Below are 23,381 nucleotides of genomic sequence, written 5' to 3' on the forward strand. Positions count from 1 at the left end.
GGTGGGTGCTACCTTTCTGCACTAGCATTTTATTTTTCCTCGCAAAGGGCATAACTGTTAGTCCTTTGTAAAATATTTGGTTCTGCTGGGCTAAGTATATATCATATTGAAATCTTGCAAAAACATTTTGGCTGAAATAAGAAGACAAATATTATATCTGAGCTAAATGGCAACCACTAAATATACACAGTGGCTTCTACATACAATATTAAAATGTCCTAAGTACTACTTATATAAAATAGCATGAAATATCTATCTCAAAATTCACTCAAAACAATGATATTCGACCAATAATTTAATTACAGTAGTCCTTGATTTACTATCAGAATTGAGCCCAAAATTTCCACTGCTAAGCAAGATAGCTGTTGTGAGTTTTGCCCCATTTTATGACCTTTATTGTCACAGTTAAATCAATCACTGCAGATGTTAAGTTAGTAACATATTAAGTTAATTTGACTCCCCCATTGGTTTTGCTTATCAGAAGGTCACAAATGATGTTCATGTGATCCTAGAACTCTGCAACTGTCATAAGTACATACCAGTTGCCAAGTGTCTGAATTTTGATCACATGACCATGAAGATGTTGCAAAGTTCATAAATGTGAAAAATAGTCCTAAATTCACCAGATTCTTACGCGTAGGCTTGAATAAATCTGTGCTGCAACGGAACCAGTGGTCCTGTTTCTTTGTACCTGACATATTATTTTCCACCAGCAGGTCTAGTTTGGGGAAGACTATTATAAACAGTAAAAAAAAAAAAATTACATTTATTTGATACAATTTCTAAAAAACTTCTTACACTATAAATGTTTTCCAAGCTGTGATATAATATAAATAAAATAAATAAATAACGAATACATCTAGGATCAAACAGCAGGGCAGGTTAAAGCAATGTATCTTTAAGAATCACCAAACACAAAATAAAAAAGATTTCCATAAGTATCAAAGAAAAAGTGGTACGAAAGACAGCAGTAATTATTAAAAATACTCATTCCAAATGATTGTCATACTGCAATTGCAAGGATAGATGTTGTGAATAAAATCTTCCCTGATGATTTTTAATAAAGCTGTACAGAATGGACCAATCAAGTGTATTCATAATTAATTCTGAGGTATTTTGCGGTGTAAGTCTAAGCAAGTTGCACTTTTATTCCTATGATTTTTGAGGACTTTGTGATGTCCTGTTGTATTTTATACTAATATTGATAGTGAAACAGTTTTTGAAAATGTTAGCAGCATAATTGCTTTCTTTTTTAAAGATTTTTTTTTGCAACTAATATTTATTGAGTCAGTTTTTCTGCCTTTTCAGTAGTCTGTAAATGATTCCATCATGAATCATACAATAAATGTAGTCGGTTCTCCCATGTTTGATGATAGTAAGAGATTCGAAAATAATGACTAATTATTCTTTATGATGTCTTAGTCAGTACATCAATAATCCGAATTGTACCCAATAGAGTAAAATCCTAAACAGGAAAAGCTATACTGCCTTAAGCATTGCTATTAGTATTCTAACTCATATTTCACAGCAACTACAATACTTTAGATACTTTAAAGTAGGGGTGTCAAACTCAAGGCCCGTGGGCCAAATTTGGCCTGCAGGGTGTTTAGATCTGGTTCACAGAACTAGAAACAGCAAAGGACCAGCCCATGGTGCACTTCCAGTGAAAATGGAGTTCCATTTTTCACTGTGATGGCCTCCTGTTTCCACTGGTAGAGGTCTGCAGGAGGTCGTCCTGGCCAAAAACGGGGCTCAGAGAGCCTCGTGCAGCCAACCTGAGCTCCATTTTTGTGGGCAAAAGGCCATTCAGTGACAGAGAGACTTGTATCAGGATTTTCCAATTCATAGTCCAACTCTTTTATCATTAAAACACAGCATGAAAATGTGAACAGGAATATGTTAAAATAATAGTTAAGTGAAAAATGAAGAAACATAATTTTTTCTAGGCAGTGACTTCTTTTTATAAAAGTTGAATCCCGAATCCTTCATATTATGAAGTTCAGGCAACTGTAAATTAGGTATAAAAAATGCCAAGCTAGAGACAAATACTGATTTTTTAGAAATATATTGCTTTGCACCTATGAAATAAGAGTGAAACAGATTTAGCATCAAGGATCTCTACAGCATACACATAAATTAATCTCAAATGTTGATCAAACAAGAAGGCAGGATTGTGCTCAATTTTAACTTCATATCTTTTAACCCTTACCTGCCTGTACACTGAGGCAACAGGTGAATTAAACCTTTATGGATATTAGCCTAGCCCAGGGGTGTCAAACTCAAGGCCCAGGGGCTGAGTTCAGTCCGTTGGGTGCTTAGATTTGGCCCACGAGGCTGCCCTGGAAACAGCAAAGGATTGGCCACAGTGCTTCTGCCAGCAAAAATGGAGCTCCATTTTCGCTGGCAGAGGGTTGAAGAAGGCCATCGCAGCTGAAAACGGAGCTTGTGAGGGCTGAGTGTGACCCTACTGAGCTCCATTTTCGCTGGCAGAGGGTTACAGGAGGCTGTCACAGCCAAAAACGGAGCTTGAGAGCCCGTTTTCTCTGGCAGAGCACTTGGGCCACCATAGGCGCCCCCAACACAAGTGATGTCAAGCTGGCCATGCCCCCCCCATAGCCATGCCCTCCCCAGCTCCCCTGAGGTCAAACACAACCCTTATGCGGCCCTCAATGAAATCAAGTTTGACACCCCTGGCTTAGACCTATAGAGTTTCTCTATTCAAAGTGGATTCTTAACCAAATATATGGCTAGTGTGGGAAAGTGAATTTCTTGTGCATGTGTCATGAAATGGAAGGGCATGTTCCTTTGTCACTTGTAATATACAATCAGCATCTCAATCTTAAGAGTTCTGTTTCAGCTTTTGTGATGCAAACTTAAGCTTATGATGAGCCAATTAAAATAACAATATATGCTAATCAGCCAGGCAAAGCCAAAGGAGCTTTATTTTACTAGTCAGATTATTCAATTTGATACTTATCCTGATATGGGAGTATTTGTCAAAGTAGCAAAGTATGCAGACATATTCAGAATATCCTAAAGGTGCTGTTGCATAATTTTTTTCTTCAATTTCCAATTTTTTAACCCTTGAATTACTATCAAAGAGCTCTCTTAACCCAGAAACTAATTCAATAACCTTTTTTTGTTGAGAAACAACAAGTACCTGGATTTTTATAATAGAATAACATAATCTTGGGTGTTAACTTTAATATCTAGGGCCAGTCAGAAGTGGTATTTACCAGTTCTCTCTACTCAAAATTTCTGCTACTGGTCAGAACCTGCTGAATACCACCTCTGATGTAGGAATAAGGATTAGAAGGTTGAAAACTACAGTAGTGCTGAAACCAGGGAATCCTCACCATTTTTATAATAATTAAGTTTTTTTCTTTAGATCTATGTTTAAATAGAGCAGTATAACTTTTCTATATAGATAATTGTAGTTAGAATGATTACAGTATCTTATAAATCAGACATAACAGAATCAAAATAAAGCTACTGTTCGACTGTTGAAGGAATATGAGCTATTTAGTCAGAAATTGATAATATTATTTGCATTATATACTTCTTCCAGTCAATTTTATGATGGATCATACATCTTAATATTCACATCACTGAATGACCTTGTGGCTTGAACTTTAAATGGCTTGAAGCAAGAGATTAGTCTCTGACCTTTATTGTTATCTCTGTTTTACAGTGAAATGACTTCTAGCAAAAAGCATTTTCGGTCATACTGCATTCTGTATTAATAGTACATTTTTAGATCAACTGTGATTATTGCACTTGAACAAACTATATATGTCAGCACAGATTATTCTGCATCCTTTGAATTAAAGCAGTGACAATGCTAGATAAATGTTAAAAAACAAAACATTAAAAAGCAAACAAAAACAGTTTTGTTCCAGTTCAACTTCCTATTTGTAAAATATTTTTGTTGAAGTTTAAAGACCAAAATACTAATACAAAGTAAGAAACATATAAGTGAGAAAAAGAATAAAAGTGCAGAAAAAATTAAAAACATAGAAAAGAAAAAAAGATTATTTTCTCCTTTATCATGACAACTACAAACAATTTCAGTAGCTTATACTGATATTATGATCAAAAGTCTGTTCTTCCCATAATTCATCTCCTGTGTATAAACAAATTCTTAAAGCCTTAGTCTTAATCAGGAATAATCTATTAAGAGGTACTAAAGATAACACATTTTGAATTTAATCAAATAAACCCATTTTATATTTCTTTTTTTTCCCTTTTAGCATAATAATGTATTTTTTCCTGAAATACAAAAGATTTATTCTTCCCATATCTCATCTGTATAATCTTTAAAGCCTTATTAAGTTCTGGTCAACAAAGAATCCTTAAGATTCTTTGTTTAGCTCAGCAAAGCATATTCCTCTTCCATAATCTTTTTAAAATTTTATTTTATACAATTTTAAGAGAAACTTTTAGTGCATTTTCCCCAAATGTCCTTGAAATTGTCCAAAGTTAGAGATTTTGTGAAACTCTTTATTAGTACATCTCTTCTCCTTTAATTATGATTTTAATTGTTTCTGTTTCTCAATAGTATCCAATCTTCAAAATCCCATATTATTATGTTTATTTTCTAATCAACATTTTTCCTCACAGGAAGATTTCTTACACTGAATTTCCAAATATTCATATATAGTTTTAATAGAATTCTAAAGAACATTTTCCCTCAGAAAAGAGGAAATAGTTAATTTCCAAATCTTATTTAAAATACTTCTGGCCCCTTAGACAATTTATAACTTTTCAAAATCAATGTTATAATTGATTTTGCTGTCCAAAGTATTTAAGCCCTTTAACTTACATAAAACTTGTTTGCTGAGGATGGAAGGAAACTTACCAGGTGTAGTGAAAAATGCCATTCTGAAGGCTCATAATATTAAAAAAAATTATGTATGTATGTATGTATGTATGTATGTATGTATGTATGTATGTATGTATGTATGTATGTATGTATTTATTTATTTATTTTGCAAGCAACTGTCTGGAGCATATGGCGATGATTTCAGGTCTTTTCCTTGTCTGGAGAGGAATTCTGATAAGCTGGTTCATTCATTGGTTCCTCATTCCATTTTGATTGTTGGCTCTGCTCTCAAGGGAAATGTCATAAGTTCGCCATTGCTTCCCCAGAAATCCCCCTTCCAGTTCAATTTCCTAATGTTTCCTATTCTTCTATAGGTAGTCCTCAAGGTACAATGATTGAACCCAAAATTCGCATTGCTAATCAAGGCAATACAGGTAATCTTCAAGTTACAACAGTTCATTTAGCAATGGTTTAAAGTTACGACATCACCCCCAAAAGTGACACAGTCCCAAAGTCACAAATGCCTGCAGCAACATGGCAATTATTCCTGCTTACGACCAACCACAGAGACACTGCAACATTCCTCCTGCCTATTCCCCCTCCCTTCCTGGGACCTAAATTCACTTACATTGAAGATCTCCATGATCAAGAAAGCTGTCTCCTCTGTAGCCACTCTGCTGTGGTTTCTTTGCCTGATCATGAAGCTCCAGTAGTGGAGCGATGAGAGCAGAATCAAAGCGGGACAAGCACACCCTGCTCAGCTGGCTAACTCACTGAGACTGCCTGCACAGCATGCCTGATCCACTGTTGGATTGGGTTCCCCAAAGGCTTCCATTTTCCTCTTCAAAGGTAAAGGGAATGGAAGACTTTGGGGTGTGATCATGCATTACTTCAGCCTCCATTCCCTACAAGAAAAGCTTTTGCAAAGGAGATGGAGCCCTAAAGTATATGGGATTGCACTCCCGAAATCTTCCATACCAGGGGTGGGTTTCAAAAATTGTTCGAACCACCTCTGTGGGCGTGGCCTCCTTTGTGGGAGTGGCTTGCCGCCCATGTGACCGGATGGGAGTGGCTTGCCACCCATGTGACCGGATGGGAGTGGCTTGCCGCCCATGTGACCGGATGGGAGTGGCTTGCCGCCCATGTGACCGGATGGGAGTGGCTTGCCGCCCATGTTACCGGATGGGAGTGTCCAAGACGATGTTATTACTAGATATTACTAATTACTAGATATTATTAATATTACTAGATCATTATTAATGCATAGATAACTGTGGGACATTACACACCCACCCACACCCACAAACTATGACAGTGCTAGGAAAACACCAAAAAAATAAAAATCCCCCCCCCCAAAAAAAAAGACTGCCAATGAAACCAGTTTTTTTTTTCCTAAGCCTAAGAACAGGAAAGACAAAGTCACTGGAATAAAAACCATCAAGGCAATGTGGAAAATTATAAAGGACAGGCACTCACAGAACCATCAACCACCTCAGAATTACCTAAACAAGTAAGGTGACCAGATTTTCAGATTGATAAAGAGGGACACCATTGACCGGAGGGGGGGGGGAGCTAGGCCGCGGCAGTTACTGCCAGCCCGCGACCTCGCTAGGGACGTCTGGTCACCTTAATTATATACATCCTCTCTCTCTCTATCCATCCATCCATCCGTCTAACTGCCTGCCTATCTAGTTATGGTATCCCTCTCCCTCTTTCCCCCTCTCTTTCTCCATCCATCTATCTGCTTGCCTACCTATCTCTCTCTCTTTCTCTCTATCCATCCGTCTATCTGCCTGCCTATCTGTCTATCTAGTTATGGTCTCTCTCTCTCTCTCCCTCTCCCTCCCTCATTATCATCTATCTCAGTGTTTCTCCACCTTTTTATAAAAATATTTTTTTTAATTTTTTTTGTTACAGACGACACATGCCCACAACAATAAAAACAAAACAAAACAAAAAGAAAAAAACCCATCATCACATATAGCATGTCGTTTGGTTACAAGTGTTTTAACATTTATCATTCTTATACATTTATTATTTCATTTAATAGGTTATAATATACAGTTTGGGTTGCTTTGTTTACCATCCCTTCCTCCTGTTATAACACCACCTTATTTTCCCTTTCTTTTCTCCCTCCCTTCTCTACTTTCCTCCTTCTTCCTCTCCTTCCCCTTCCTTCTTCCCTTACCTTTCTCCTACTCCTGCTCTTCCTCTTCCCCTTTCTACCCTCTCTCCCCCTCTTTCTCTCCTTTCCATCCTCCTCTCCTTACCTCTTTCTTCTTTCCCCCATCTTCCTTTCATTCTCTCCTCCTTTCTCCCTTTCTCCCAACTCCCTTTCTGGGAGTTGAAGTCCACACACTTTCAAGTCTCCAAGGTGGAGAAAGACTGATCTATCTAATTAATATAATTATTTCTCCCTCTCTTTTTCACTCTCTTTCCAGCGCATACACGCAAATGCATAGGGCAGCCCACCTCACACACAGGTAACTCCGGGCGGCTTACGGGAAGAGGACAGCTCACTCACGCGGGGGGGGGGGCAGGATTTCGCCAAGAAAAGTTAACTTTCCTGCGAAAGGGGCCGGCAGCCTCTCAGCTCTTCCCGGCCGGGAAGACCTCCCCCCACTTCCACTCCTGCGACCCTCCTCCCGCCTCCTCGGAGCTTCAAGCAAGCTAACTGGGAAGGCCGGGGAAGAAGAAGAAACGGCAGCGCGAGGTCAGCGGTCCTTGGGGGCGCGGCGGAAGCCCTGCAAAAGTGCTCCTTTCCCGGCTCGGCTACCATTGCTGCTGCTGCGGGCGGAAGGAGAGGAGGAGGAGGAAGAAAATAAAGCGGCGGGATGGTCCCTGCAGCCGCCGACGCGGGAAAGGTGCGCTTTGACAGCCCTGCCAAAGCGCTCCTTTCCCGGCTCGGCTGCCATTGCTGCTGCTGCGGGCGGAAGGAGAGGAGGAGGAGGAAGAAAATAAAGCAGCGGGATGGTCCCTGCAGCCGCCGACGCGGGAAAGGTGCGCTTTGACAGCCCTGCCAAAGCGCTCCTTTCCCGGCTCGGCTACCATTGCTGCTGCTGCGGGCGGAAGGAGAGGAGGAGGAGGAAGAAAATAAAGCGGCGGGATGGTCCCTGCAGCCGCCGACGCGGGAAAGGTGCGCTTTGACAGCCCTGCCAAAGCGCTCCTTTCCCGGCTCGGCTGCCATTGCTGCTGCTGCGGGCGGAAGGAGAGGAGGAGGAGGAAGAAAATAAAGCGGCGAGATGGTCCCTGCAGCCGCCGACGTGGGAAAGGTGCGCTTTGACAGCCCTGCCAAAGCGCTCCTTTCCCGGCTCGGCTGCCATTGCTGCTGCTGCGGGCGGAAGGGGAGGAGGAGGAGGAGGAAGGTAAAGCGGTGGGGTGGTCCCTGCAGCCGCCGAGGCGGGAAAGGTGCGCTTTGACAGGGCTTCCTCTCCGGAGAGGCGTTTTTTAAAAAGAAAAACCCTGCAGGCACCCAGCGACAGGGGCTAGGAGCTAGGAACCCGGAAGTTAATTACTTCCGGGTTCACTGACGAACCGGATCGCAAGAACCGGTGCGAACCGGTAGGAACCCACCCCTGTTCCATACCCTTTGCAAAAGTTTTTGTTTCAGAAGACTGAGAACTGAAGCACCTCAAGATCTTGCACCCCTGCAGGCTACCATTCTCTGCAGCCAAAGCTTTTGGCATGAAGCATGGAAGCCTTCGGGAACATGATCTTGTGCCACTGTAAGCCGCCATTTTCTGCAGCAAAAACGTTTGGCACAGAGAATGGAAGCCTTCAGGATATTTTTCACTTCTTCAGACTCACCAAGGCTGCTTGGTGCTCCAAAAGCGGATTGGGTGTCCTGCACAGGCAGTCTCAGTGAGTCAGTCATGCTGAACATGGTGTACTTGTCTGCCTCTGCTCTCTGCTATTGGAGCTCTGGGAGCAAACAAAGAACCCACAGCAGAGAGTCTGGAGAAGAGACAGTTCACTTGATCATGGCATATTCGCAAAGTAAATGGGTTTCCACAGATCTAGTGCTTATGGAGACCTGTCAAGGCAGGATGCGGGGGGGGGGGGAACCCCAGGGAAACATGAGGTATTTCAATGGTTCAGAGGAGGCGGGTAATCTGAAGCAGGTGGCCTGTTCTAGCAGTAGAACAGCTCCATTTTAAGACTTTTTTGCCATGATTGTTAAGTGAATTACTGCAGTTATTAAGTTAGTAACAGTTATTAAATGAATTTTGTTTCTCCATTGACTTGTCTTATCAGAAGATTGGAAAAGATGATCACATGATCCTAAAACACTGCATAATTATAAACTAGCTGCCAAGTGTCTAAATTTTGATTGCATGGCTGTGAGGATGCTGCAATTGTCATAAGTGTGAAAAAGGGGCCTTTTGTCATTTTTTCCAGTGCTGTGGTAACTTCAGACAGTCATTAAACGAATGGTTGTAAGTCAAGGATTACCTGCACTCCAGTTTTTATTCAGTCATTAATAGTTCCATAATTAGTTCAATCACTTTAATGTGTGTTTCAAACAATTCATACAAATGATTCTCATTATTTTGAAATAATTCTTCCAGAATACATGTACAAATTCATACATGAATACATTGGTTTTTCTGAACACAGTATAGTGCATTGGATATTTACACATGTACTAGATTTACTGTATATCTTCTTAGTTCTCCTTTACTTACTTTTTCTTCCTCCAAAACCAGTTCTTATAAAGTAATGGATTGAAATAGTGTTATAGATCTGTATTGAATGAAGAAATTATAGGAGGCACAGGCACCAGAAATGCTATTTTTGTATTTCAAGTTGAACATAATATTACATCCTGAAGTATGTTCATATACTTTAATTCCTTTTATTTTTGTGCTGTTCAAATCTTAGAAATGTATGCGACTTATGCAATCTGTGGACTCAATCAACACCAGATCACTATTATGCAACATCAAGGAAACAAGAACTGCACAGATTTATTAATTTTTCTTTAATGCAATATGGTTAAATTCAGAATTTTACAAGCTATAAGAATTTCTACCCTCATTTACAGTGAAATTATAAAGGCAGAGATTTTTCAATACTTTAAAATACCTTTCCAATTTCTCTCCATTTAAAATCAACTGTCACTGATTTGCCTAAATCTTTTCAGTGTTTATGTCTACTTTCTCTTAATTTCTTTTCCAGTTTTTGCAGTCTTGCACTGCCATCGTATTCCTGCTGCTCTGTGGGAACTCTGTACTAAAAATTGATTTTTGCAAATTGAGGTGCAGGGAAACAATCCAATATGCTTTAGAGAAAATAGCTCCTTTGAACTAACAAAACAATTAGGACAAAGTAACATCACTCATCACACAATCAAATCATGCTTGCCCAATCTACCTCCTAATAAAATGGGACTATATTGCTTTTTGGGTGGCCTTGGCCCCTGAAAATCCCCTCATCCTGATCTGCCTGTTGATTATCACAGACTTTATTTACTTAAAAAAGGATAAATTAGCTTGCTTGAAAACACCATCAATTTCATCTGTCAACTGGTTAATATGGAATTGAATACCAAAGCCTCCATAAACCTATCCTCTCACTTGGCTAGGTATTTTGCATTTTTATTTCTGCCTGAATTACATAAAAATTTTGGTGACAGCATTGTCATGATCACAGAACACTTTCTGCATGCTATTTCAATTCTTCCTAATGTGGGTTGAATATAAAATGTAAAATTCAAAATTGAAATTAATACTCATTACCCCCCAAAAATAATAATTGTAACTCATCTCCGGGTAAGATGTAGTCCAAGGAAGAAATGAAAGCAAAGCAGATGGCAATATGCAGCGTGATAACCTGAACTGACCATCCCTGCAATGAAGTTAGAGTAATTTTGAAATGTAATAAATTATTTTGATAATGAATATGATTAATAATGTTTAAAAACAAATGATTGAAGTAAGAATTCTTCAATGATTGAAGTAAGAATTCAAGACATTGGGTCTCAGTTGTGAAAAAGAAAATTTATCTCTATTGTATGATATTTTTTTCAATTATTTTTGATGGAGAATAAAAATATCGTATTTTTTGGAGTATAAGACACCCTTTTCCCTCAAAAAGGAGGCTGAAAACCTGGGTGCGTCTTATACACTGAATAAAGCAATTTTTTTGCCTCCTGAAACCCCGCCCCCTTCACCAAAATGGCTGTGCATAGCTTGTACAAAGCTTTTAGAGAGCTCCTAGGGGCTGGGGAGGGCAAAAATGAGCAAAAATGGGCTGTTTTTTGCTCAATTTTGCCCCCCCAGCCCCCAGGAGCACTCTGTAAGCTTCTTAATGCCCTTTTTTTTGACAAAAATGGGCCCATTTTTGCAAAAAAGGGCTGTTTTTTGCTTGTTTTTGCCTCCCCCCCCAGGAACACCCTACAAACCTCCTAAGGGATATTCATGCCCCTTTTTTTGAAAAAAAAAAACTGGGCCCATTTTTGCGAAAAATGGGCCGTTTTTGGGAGGTTTGTAGAGTGCAAAACTTTTTTTTTATTTGCCTCTTTAAAACCTTGGTGCGTCTTATACTCTGCTGCGTCTTATACTCTGAAAAATACGGTACTTAGTAAATCACTGAAAAAATTAATTTTTATTGGCTTGCCAAGCAAAATATTATCTTTGTATTTTGTTCCTTAGACAACAGAGAGGGTATGACTATGTTGTTTACAGCAGGCATAAACATATTTACAAAATACAAATATAAGAGAAGTCTCTTAGTTTTCACTGACAAACCTGCTAGGCTGTAAAGGAAGATATAATCACTTTTTAAAATGAAGACCACACAATTAAAGTGTTTATTGTGCTCCTTTCTTGACTGTTCATTGTCTTTTTATCAGTTACAATTATTTTAGCTTAGCTGTTGCCAAAAGTTGAGCAGTATTCTACATACAATGAAATTTTGATTTATGAGAAGCTTTTTAAACTTACAGAATGTTTTCTGTAGATCACTGACCTTTTTGGCTTTTGAAGTTCATTCAACAGCCCTGCTTCTGACACAAGATCAGAAGCCGTAATATGATTTGTTTAGTTTAGGCTTAATGGAATTATAATCCTTCTGTAATTTGTACATCATAATTTATGATTTATAGTATTGTGTAGACATCATTTTGTCTTATTCAACAAATTAGTTGAATTGCTTTAGTATTCCAAATCCTGGAAAATAAATCCCAGACTATATAGTTCCACTGTATTCTGCCTGGTTAGGATTCATTTTGAATACAATTGAAATGAGGCAGGGACAGTTGCTTTAACATAGTGTTTGTCCAGAGTACAGAGATATACTTTGTATATGATTTTAGGGACTTTAGTGCAGCATTTCTCAACCTTGGCTACTTTTAAATATATGGATTTCAACTCTCAGAATTCTCCAGCGAGCCTTGTATGTGCTAGATGAAGAACTCTGGGAGTTAAAGTCCACACATCTAAAGTTGCCATGGTAGAGAAATGTCACACTCCCTCTACACTACACTAATTACACTGCACTAGTGCATAATATAAAATTGATATATAAAACTGCACAAATTGATTCAAAGCAAAGTAGGATATAATACTTGAATGGGGAACCACTATACAATTTAGGGCTGAAGATTAGAATGGGAAATGTTATTAATATCTGAAAATAGGTTATGACAATCCACTTCCATATTTTACCAAGAAAACAGCATTTTTGAAGTCACCAGGAATTGAGATCAGTTTGTGCTTTGTTTGCAAGCTGAGGTAAGACAAATGCTGTGCTGCGGTTGAACTCTTTATTAACGAACGAACATTAGAAACAACAAGCAACAGCTATTTATGACAGCTGTCAAGTGGGCAGCCAATCCGAGAGCTGAAAATTCCGTGCCTGCCGAAAGGCGCTCTAGAACCAATCAGAGAAGTCCCAGTTTGTTCCGCCCGACTCAGGTCATAAGTCCGAGAACTTGACAGTTTGAATTAACTTTACTTTTGTAATGTGAGAAAAGTAATTAAACATTTCCTCTGATTTTCAGTTGTCTCTTCTGTGACTTTACTGGTATTTGGGGAGATGATAATATTTCTAACTGAGAATAGGATGGAAATAAGTACCTGCTCAGAAATCTTTCCAATACGAATTGACTATTTTTAGGAAAATAATCTGCACATGATAGAATAGATTATCTTTTAAGTGAAAAATGTATAAATATAAAATAAAAATTCTCAGTATTTATTTATCTTTCCAAAATGTTACTGTGCAGAATCCTAATATTTGATATGGTTGGGGTAGGGTTATATTGATGTAAAATTATGGTACTCTGTGGAATCACAGAGTTTGTTTATGTATTTATTATATTTTTTTAAATCCTGCTTTCAGTACTTTATAAATAACTCAAGACAGCAAACATATGTAATATTCCTTCCTCCTATTGTCTTCACAACAACAACCTTGTGGGGTGGGTTGGGCTGAGAGAAAAAGACTGGCCCAGAGTCACCAAGCCTGCCTAGGTGAGAGTACACAATATCCTGGTTTCTAGCAAACATATGTAATATTCCTTCCTCCTATTGTCTTCACAACAACAACCTTGTGGGGTGGGTTGGGCTGAGAGAAAAAGACTGGCCCAGAGTCACCAAGCCTGCCTAGGTGAGAGTACACAATATCCTGGTTTCTAGGCCAACACCTTATCCACTTCATCAGGGGTGTCAAATTATTTCATTGAGGATCGCATCAGTTTGACCTTGGAGGGCTAGGTGTGGGCTTGGCCACGGTGGGCATGGACAGCTCAACGTCAGTTGTGTCGGGGGCACCTGTAGTAGACGAGTGCTAAGACAGGACTTCCTTGAGATCCTCCTTCACTCTCATTATAATCTTCCTTCCTTCCTTCCTTCCTTCCTTCCTTCCTTCCTTCCTTCCTTTCTTTTCCCTCTTCATTCTCCTTTCTTCTTTCTTCCTTGTTCTCTTCCCATCTTTTTCTTTCCACTTTCCCTTTCTCCTTCATGTCCCTTTTTGCATGCTCAAATGCAAAAAGAGAAAATTTCTCCTTTTGCTGTTTTCAGTTTGTTTTGCCAGTGAAAGCGGAGTTGGGGGGGGTGCACGCAGTGAGCCAGATCTAAGCACTCCTTGGGTCTGCGGCCCATGGGCCTTGAGTTAGGCACCCCTGTACTACATCAAAATGGCTCTATTGTATGACGTGATTCCTATTAAAATAGGAAAATACGATGTCTCCCAATCTCATGCCTTATTGTATGTCAATATAAATTATGTCTGGAGAATATTGTTTGTACATGCTGCTAATGTCAGGGATCCAAGTAACATTCCGAACAGAAGTAAGACTCCAAGGCAGGCATTTTTCTCAGAGTTCCATTTTATTAGAGATGTCATATTGGCACATCTGGAAAAACCCAAATCTGAAAGGATTTCCCCCACCCAAATGAAAATCAAAATCCCTTACCCTGCACCCATATGTCCATCACATTTAGAAAGCTTTGCATAGAGCTTTGCGACTAGGAGTTTTTTCAGACCTGCCACACTAGTTTAACATGTTCTTTTAATGTCTCACTAAATATGAGAATGTCATTCAGGTAGACTAGGATTACCTTGTATAGATGTTCATGCAGCACCTCATTGATTAGCTGCATAAATACATGGAGGGGGCAAGAGCTTAAATTGGAAGCTTCCCAGTGGGCAGTTGAATGCCATCTTCCATTCATCCCCTTCCCTAATCCATACTCGATAGGCTTCTCTCTCCATCATGTTGTCAGCAATTGCTGAAACTATATCCTGATCAGTTTGGTACCGGTCCCTTTAGAAGTCAAGGTGGGATCAAATCCAGTTCAGGAAATAGGCCAGAGTTGAATATCACTCTGAATCATGGGGGAATGGCGGCTGGTGGTGCTGATTGTGAGGCCGGCATGGATTGTGGGGCCAGAGCTGGCATCCACTAGAACTGCAACCACCCCTGGTCATGGTAAAAGGCCCAGCCAGGGGAGGATTTGATTGACAGGAGGCAATCTGATGGCCAGCTGGCAAGGGTGGTGTTAGATCTTGGCAGCCCCAACAATCCTCCCAACGATCCCAGGCTGGACTGGCCCAGAGGCCCTTACTGCTTTGCAGCACTGATACCACGGGAGCTGCAATCCCAGTGGACTGGGCCTGGCGAGAGACACTAAGCCGCGAACTGCTTTGTGCTGAGTGAAATGAAGCCGGCGCTCTGTTCTGGATGATCGCAACTCCTCAGTCCAGATAAGTGAATGTGGGTTGTGCCAAACCCAGCCGGGCTGGCTATATTGGGCAAGCTAGACGATGCTGAGTTGGTCAAACTGTTCTGGAAGACCTGCTAGTGACTGGCTCCATGATGAAGGCAGGAGACCCCATTCCTAAAATTGCTGGGCTCAGGAGGTCTTGTCGTCCTCCATTCGAAGATCCTGGCATGCTCTGCTCTAGCCATTGCAATCTGAGGTTCCTGGAGTGTCTTCCCAACTGCCAACTCCTCAGATGGCACAACTCCCACGGTTTCACCCCATTGGGAAGGATCGAGCTAAGTAGTCTGCCAGGGCACTAGCTCTTTGCGTCGGGCACCTTGCCGATGCTCAGTCTCCACAGCCTCCGCTGCTGCCACCACACTCTCCGAGGGGGAGTAATTAGTCTCGAGGATGACCTCTGAGCTAATCCTTGTAGTTTCTTCTGTGGTTGCCATCTTCTCCTCCATCTTCCCTGAGTCTTTATGCCACCCGGCAATCAGGCCGATGCTCAAAGCTCAGGATCCTGGAAAGCACCCCATGGAGCAGGGAGCTGGGTAGATATTTTTAAAGGAGATTCAGGTTAATGACAAGGTTCCAAGTAACACCCCCAACAGAAGTAACACTCCAAGGCAGATATTTTCCTCAGTTACATTAGAGAGAAATGGAAAAACCTGAATCTGAAAGGCTCCCGGGTTTTCCCCACCCAAATGAATATCAAAGTCCCTTCCCCTGCACCCATATATCCATCACATGGTCCAATCACATCCCTGTCCCAACTGGAGTTGCTTCCTGTCATGTCTTTTTAGGTGCAGGCTGAATGTCCTTGACTCCCAGGGAAAAGAATGTTGTTATGGCTATACCTCTCCTCCTGCCTCCATCTACCCCTCCCGTTTTCCACAGTATGCCCATCCACCAAGTGTGGCAGCCTTGAAGATCCAAAATAAAAGATGGCCTCCAGAGCTGACTGCTACTGGCGTTAGGGATTTACTCTGAGACTGAAACTGGGACTTTTTCCAAACAAAGCAGATGCTGTAGTATAGGGCTATATCTGTCTATGAAATTGGCAAGAGAACTTTAATGTCTTCTGCATAGATGCACAAATCAGACTTTGTTACCTTCCTAAACATGGGCAAGGAGATGGATTTTGCACCTGGCGTTTATAATGTCAAAAATCAGTCTTCATTTTTATTAGATTTGTAGTGAGCCTACATAGCAAATTACAATAATAATATTATTTGTAATAATACGGTTTGTAATTTCTGTTTTTTTGTCATTCTTTCATCCATCCATCTATCCATCCATCCATCCATCCATCCATCTCTATTCTCATCTCAGCTACAGACTTGAGGTAGCTTATATTCTAAAAATACAAACATAAGAAACATTCAAAAGAAATATATATAGCAACTGAGAAAATTAACCAATTAACCGTAAAGACAAGAAACGGCTCTTAAACATTCAGAGTTCCATGCTCAATACATAGCCAAGTTTTTAAAGCTTTAGAAAAGACAGCAGGATTGGGGCCGTTCTGTTTTCTGTGGGGAGAATATTCCATGAAGCATGGGCCATTGCAAAAAAGACCCATCTTCTGGTCACTGCCAGCTACCATTCTAGATCAGTGATAGCTAACCTTTTTCTAAAGGTATGCCAAAACTGTGTGTATCTGCTATCGCGCATGCCCGTGTGCCCACCCACCTGCATATGTGCAAGCAACCCCCCACCTGTGTATCCATGAGCAATGCACCACCTGCGCATGCATGAGAAACCCACCACGCTGCATGTCCAACCAACCCTGCACGGGGGGGGGGGATTTTCGCCCTTCCCAGGCTCCAGAGGCTTTCCTGAAGCCAGGGGAGGGTGAAAATGGCCTCCCACGGCCCTTTAAAAGGCCAAAAATCAGCTGAGGACTGCCATGCCGGCAAATATGGCTCCATGTGCCATAAGTTTGCCATCACAGCTCTATATGATATGATCTCAAGTGTGCCTAATCTGCTAGATTGTATTGGGTGGGTAGAGACTGTTAGAAAAAAGATAGTCCCTTAGGTATCCCAGTCCAAAACATGTAGGGCTTCAAAAGTGATAATCAGCACCTTGAATTACACTTACAACATACAAGTAACTAGTGCAACTGACATAGTAATAGTGTTAAGTGCCATATATTTGTCATCATTTACTACACACATAGCTCCATTCTGCACCAGGTGAAGTTTCTCAATGCTCTTAAGATTAGCCTATGTAGAGTGCATTACAGTAATCTAAACAAGAGTTCTCAAGACCATGCATGACAGTGAGCAGACACCAACCCCAATGTATGCAAAGGGTCTCCTAGCCAAGGCTGTCATCTGCTCTTCAAGCAGGAGCTATGAGTTTAGAAGAACGCCCAATTATCTGGCGGTGTTAGCGTATCTAAACATATGCTACCGTACAATCCTGCTGGATTTCTTGGACATAACCTTCTATTAGAGCCATGATGGTGCAGTGGTCAGAATGCAGTACTCAGGCTACTTCTGCTGACTGCTGGCTGTCTTCAATTCGGCAGTTTGAATCTCACTAGGCTCAAGGTTGACTCAGCCTTCCATCCTTCCAAGGTTGCTAAAATGAGGACCTGGATTGTTGGGGGCAATATGCTGGCACTGTAAACCACTTAAAGAAGGCTGTAAAGTACAGTGAAGTAATATATAAAACCAAGTGTTATTGCTCTTATGTTTCTGCACTTCAGCTCCAACCATTTAACTCCTTAGGTTTGTAAATGCTGAGGTTCATAGTATGTACTTGTTTATAATTTCTATGCAATAGGTAATATTCTGCAAATAAAATGAAATAAAAATAAAATTATTGGCTTATAAATGAGCTCCAGTGCACATTTTGAAAGATCCCTTTAAGTCTACCAGTTTTCAAGGAACTTAAAAAAATAGAACTTCATTGTAGGAGAAAATCTGAAGGAAAAGTCTTTCAGCTGCAGATTATAAATGGTATTCCTCTTTTGCTTTTTTACAGATCTTTATCATGTATTATCTTTTACTCCTGGGAGAAAGGGGTTTCTTAGTTTGCAGGAGACATTTTCTCAGAAAAACAGTTGATGTGCATAGGGAAATTTGTTCTCAGGACAATCTCCTATTTCATTTCTGGCAATTTCAGAATGTTTTCACTCCAAACAATTGCTTCTTTTTCAAAAACATTTCTGGAACACTATTTTTTTTTGTTATATATATTTGCTACATATTCCTTTTTAGTTCTCATCACTTTCTCAGATAATGTAATCTCTTGCAAATTCTGCTTACTTACTGTTTTTATTTATGCTGTTTTAAAAGATTAGTTGTTTATAGACTCGTTTACTTTTGGTTTAAATGGTCAGATTAGGCAAAAAAAGCTATAGGTAGTCCTTGACTTATGACCATAATTGAGCCCAAAATTTGTTATTGAAACATTTGTTAAGTGAATTTTGCCTCTTTTTTTACTTTTTTTGCCTCCGTTGTTAAGTGAATCACTATAGGTGCTAAAATTAGTAACCCAGTCGTTAAGTGAATCTGTCTTCCTCATTGATTTTGCTTGTAAGAAGGCAATGGTTTGCAACGGAGATCACATTATCTTGGAACACAGCAACGGTCATAAATACAGACCAGTTGCCAAGTATTTGAATTTTGATCACATGATCATGGGGATGCTGGAAAGGTGGTAACTGAAAAATAGTCATGTCACTTTTTTAATGTGGTTGTAACTTTGAATGATCATTAAGTGAATTGTTGTAAGTTGAAGACTATTGTACTGAAATGGAAGAAAATATCTCAGAAATACAATATTATTTTTTGTATAGTTATATGGATGTCTAATAAATTTCACTGAAAACCAGAAGTTGCTTTATATTTAGTAATGCTATTAGTCCACTTACTCTAGTCATTGTCAACAATGATTCCTGTTAGATTTTTGGAATTTACATTTTATTTGGAAATGGTAAAGAATTAATTTGACATATGATAACATGGAAAATATGGGCTCCATAATTGAGCTACACTCATTTTAAAAAAGGGCTTTTGGGGGTATGATTTCTGATATTCAGTCTTTAAAAATGACTGACATTTGTATAGCATGTGCAAACATATAATTCTTACTAATTTATTACGTAACATTTAAACTTATGAAATGCAAGCATACAGCATTTGTAAGTGTTATTTTCCTGTTGGATTGTACACTAGAAGGCTTTTGGGTGTCATGATCTGGCTCGTATGTTGGAAAATATTTGCAAGAGATATTCCTTTGCATATTTTTGGGGCAGCACCTTTACTTCCCATCATTCTTTCTTTTTGGAAGGGTCATCTGCATATCCTTGAGTATATACTATGCAATGCCTTCGTTTCAGTTTGGTTTACACTTTGTGAGCGATTTATGGTCAGAGTTGAATTAGACTCTGCTCTAATCCAATCCATCTGATCTGATGAACGTTGATAGTCCTGGGATATTTTCACAAGTGAAGTCAGTGATATTGCTCAGGATGAAAAACTAATGATCATCATTAATGTGGAGGGCACCTGTTTTTAATGGAATCCACAAGTTAGTCAGATTAGGTTTTACTTCCAACCCAGATAGAAAATGAAAAGCTGTCAAACATGCCTTTGTGAAAGCATGTTTGCTTTCACAAAGGCATTCTCTTTACAGGCAAGCGCCTCCATGAAAAAAAATGCCGCTTAAGAAATAAGTAAATTTAAGCAAATGCGGTAAGGGAATGACTGGGAAAAAGGCATCAGATGCTTAAAAACAATTCAGTACTAATTCTGATGTTTGTTTAATTAAAATCAAAGGGGGGGCAGGGTTGTGATAAAGTGGCCTTTTTCTCCTTCAGGGTAGCATCGCTCGGGGACTTGGGCTTCTCCCTGCGTCCACTCCACCGTAGTGTGTTTGGCCTGCCGAAAGGGGTCCTGGGTGATTGCCCAATCTGACTAGTGCGCTTTCGAATGATTGACAACTGGGTTAGGCCCGCCGCGGTGCAAGAGCCAGAAGCCGAGGTTGCTGCTGTTGCTGCGTGGGTGGACCCCGCTTGCCTTGCCTAAGGGTGTCTCGCTCTCCACCCGCTAGTTTCCTAGCCAGTCGGCGGCGCCGTGAATCTATCACTGTGCGTATCCGGCTTCAGGCAGAGGCGGGAAGGGAGGGGAAGCCGCGATTGCTGCTGCTGTTATTGAGGCCAGAGGAAGAGCAGCCAAGCCAGCAGTAGTGACTTCCCTCACCTTGTGGAGGTGTGTTATTTTGGGCGGGTGACAAAGAATTGGGCGGCAGTAAAAGTGAGAAGTAGCATAAAGGATAGCATTGGACGGTGCTGGGGGGGGGGGGGGTGTTGCGTGGGCGGGATTTGAGGACACCGTACAGGCACAAGAGTTGCCCGGAGCAGTGGGCCGAAAGCGGAGGACGTGGGGAAGTGCAAGCTCAGAGTAACGCAGGCAAATTGTGCACGTGGGCGCCCTGTTGCCGGAAGAAGGATCTGTGCCGGGGCTTGCAGGCTCAGTTACTGTTGTCGGAAGAGATGTTTGTCCGCGTTGAATTTCAGAGGTGGATCCGTCCGCTCCTTCGGGGCAGTCGACGCAGCTCTCTTTCTGGATGGAGGTGTGTATGTTGTTCCCGCGCGCCCTTTGCTCCTCGGACGCCTAGATAATGAGTAGGGGCGGGAATTGCATTTCAAGGCTAACATGCGGCGGGTGTGGATTGATAGCGGGTATAAAGGGACAGGGCTTGGTCCTTTGCTCACAGTGTATCCGGACTGAGATAGGGGAACTGGAAATCACAGAATGTAGCCGTGCGGTATGCTTGTTGATGGTTGGGAGGGAAACGCCGATGCTTATCATTTTCAATCTTAACTATATTCCTTTGGCTATTCCATTGCAGACGGTGCAAAAAATACTAATTTCCTTTCCTTAGAACTTGCAAACGCGAACTGCTAGTAGCAGCGTTTACCTTTGGCAGGAGTGCTGCGCCTCGTACATCGCACACGGGCGCCTCTAGATTTTTTTGGGGAAAGGATTGCGATTGTTTTTCTACATTTCCCTCTCTTTGGAGAAATCGTCTTTGTGGTAGCGGGAAGGGCTTGTAGCCTTAACCTTTGTGTGCTGCTAAAGCGTTTGATTGTTGAATTTCATCGCTTCCTCCTTCCTCATCTTTCATGCATGTGGTGTGTAATATTTTAAGTTATGAATATTTCTGGGAACCTCATTTAAGAACAGATTGACCTGCCATATTCTCCTTTTTCTTGCTTTCCCCAGGTGTGTGTAGATCTCAGAGGTGTCTCCAGCACTTTGCAATTTAAACTACAAAAGGAGAAGGGAGCGTTTGGCCACTCATCTCTTCAGATCTTTTGTGTCAGGGAGAAAAAAGCGGAAAGAGAAGCGCAATCATCCTCACTGAGCTGCTGCAGGAGGTGGAGAAGAAAAGGAAAGCAGGAAAATCACAATACTGTATTGCTTCTTTAGAATCAGATGGCGGAATTTGGCAGCAGAGGGGGAGACACTAGTGGGGGGAGAGCAACGTCCTCCCCAAATTTGGCACATGGAAAGGTGGCTTTTAAAGCAGGTGATGGGGAAGGAGGAGGAGGGGGCAGTGGTATTGCAAGAATCCACTTGGACAGTGCTCGTAATGGGGTCTCCAATGGGGATTGTGCTCTAGTAGGAAACAGAGAACACATAGACACTCCTCAACCAGGCAGTCCTGCTGTAGAGAGAGGATGTTCCAATCTGCACCCAGAAGGCAAATCTGGTATTCCCAAGAAAGCCAGCATTATCAAGGTAAGACAATATATTTTTAGCTTTTATTAACTCGGAGAATATAACTTGCTGGGGATACAAAATGACCCTGTACAAGTCAGGTTGTCCTGATCACTCAGCGTCATAGGCAGTCTGATTGCTGATAGGCAGAAGCCGCAACTGTACAGGCCAGGAAAGACGTCACAGTCCCAATAACAAGTTTTGTTTATATAAATTAAGAAACATTATCTCTGTAAAAGGTTCTTGACAAATTAGCTGATGGAACTGAAGGTAAATATTGCTGGGGATACAGAATGACCTTGCCCAAGTGGCCCTGTGCGAGTGAGGTTATCCTGATCACTAGTCTTAGCGTTATAAGCAGTCTGACTTATGATTGGTAGTAATTGCACCTGTGCAGGCTAGGAAATATGTCAAAATTCCAATAACAAGTTTTGTTAATACGTTGCATGTTTCTTAATTTATATAAAGTCTATCTGTAAAAGGTTCTTGGTAAATAAATTGTATTCTCAGAATGAATGGTAGGGTATTCCACCCCAGTAATGTATGAAATCAATTCAACTTACAAAGATTATAGATTAAACAGTTTTTTGCTTATTGTAGGGGCTATTAGATTCACCTGTGCAGAACAGTTTTTCCTCTTGCTGACTGATTTACAGCAAGTCATGAATATGAGGGATTAATGATGTGGGTAAGAGAAAAATACAGAACGCTTTCTTGAAGGTGACAGCATATCATTCAGGATATTGACAGTGTTAGAGATGAGACAATAGGAGTATCATATTTAGAGCAAAAATAAAATGTTTATATGTCCTTTGTTTAAATATAAAGTAAACAAAAAATAATAATTCCCAGCTAAAACAGCCTATTTGCATATATTCCATCCTGGCTGTTTGGTGCAGAAATGAGCTGCATCAAAAATTACATAAAACAGGATTCTGTATGGAGTGACATATATATCAGTACTGCAATCAGTGTTATTTCTCTAGTTCTCTAGGAGTAAATGTTTTGGGTAGTCTTAAATATATTTCAAAATCTTGTTTGAGATTCAAGGGAAGAACTCAAGGACAGGCATTACCATAATGCATTTGTCAAAATTTTGCGTCTACCCTTTCTTTAGAGAGTGGCTTTGCGAACAGTTAATAACCCACAACAGTGTTTGTGACAATCTATAGTAAAGTTTTTCTACAATGCTAAGTTTCTACACACAAAACAGTATGCTTTTCTACACATACACAGTAGTTTATGTTTGTGTATAAGTATAATCTGATCTTAGTTAAGAATGCCCAAGTCCAGATTCAAATATTCCAGATATCTTTAAACGGGGATTTTGTAATTTGTGCTATGTTGCATTGTTTATTAAATGTATTTTTTAAATATTAATTTTTATTTGAAACATTGTTTTAACTCAAACTATAACTTATTTGGAAATAAGCTAAGGATCCACACTGTGATATACAAAAATGAACTTTGCCTTCTCTGTAATTGTTGACACTAAATTACTCACTTATCTAGCAGTCAATGCAAAACTGCATATTTTCTTTAATATTTTTAGGACAAAATTGCTTGACAATTTCTGTGTATTATATAAGGTTATTTTTGTATTATCTG

At 40.4% G+C, this 23,381-nt stretch overlaps 1 protein-coding gene across 2 annotated transcripts in view; it reads left to right on the plus strand.

Moving 5' to 3' along the window:
- The first annotated feature begins 20,381 nt into the window (after positions 1 to 20,381).
- Positions 20,382 to 23,381, plus strand: part of PLCL2 (phospholipase C like 2) — a 99,759-nt gene continuing 96,759 nt past the window's right edge. For both annotated transcript variants that reach the window (XM_032237320.1, XM_032237321.1), the window contains exons 1-2: positions 20,382 to 20,622; positions 21,276 to 21,794. The gene's annotated coding sequence lies outside the window, so the exon portion shown is untranslated. The remainder of the gene's footprint in view (positions 20,623 to 21,275; positions 21,795 to 23,381) is intronic.

The sequence above is a fragment of the Thamnophis elegans genome, chromosome Z, assembly GCF_009769535.1.
Source record: "Thamnophis elegans isolate rThaEle1 chromosome Z, rThaEle1.pri, whole genome shotgun sequence".
NCBI lineage: Eukaryota > Metazoa > Chordata > Lepidosauria > Squamata > Colubridae > Thamnophis > Thamnophis elegans.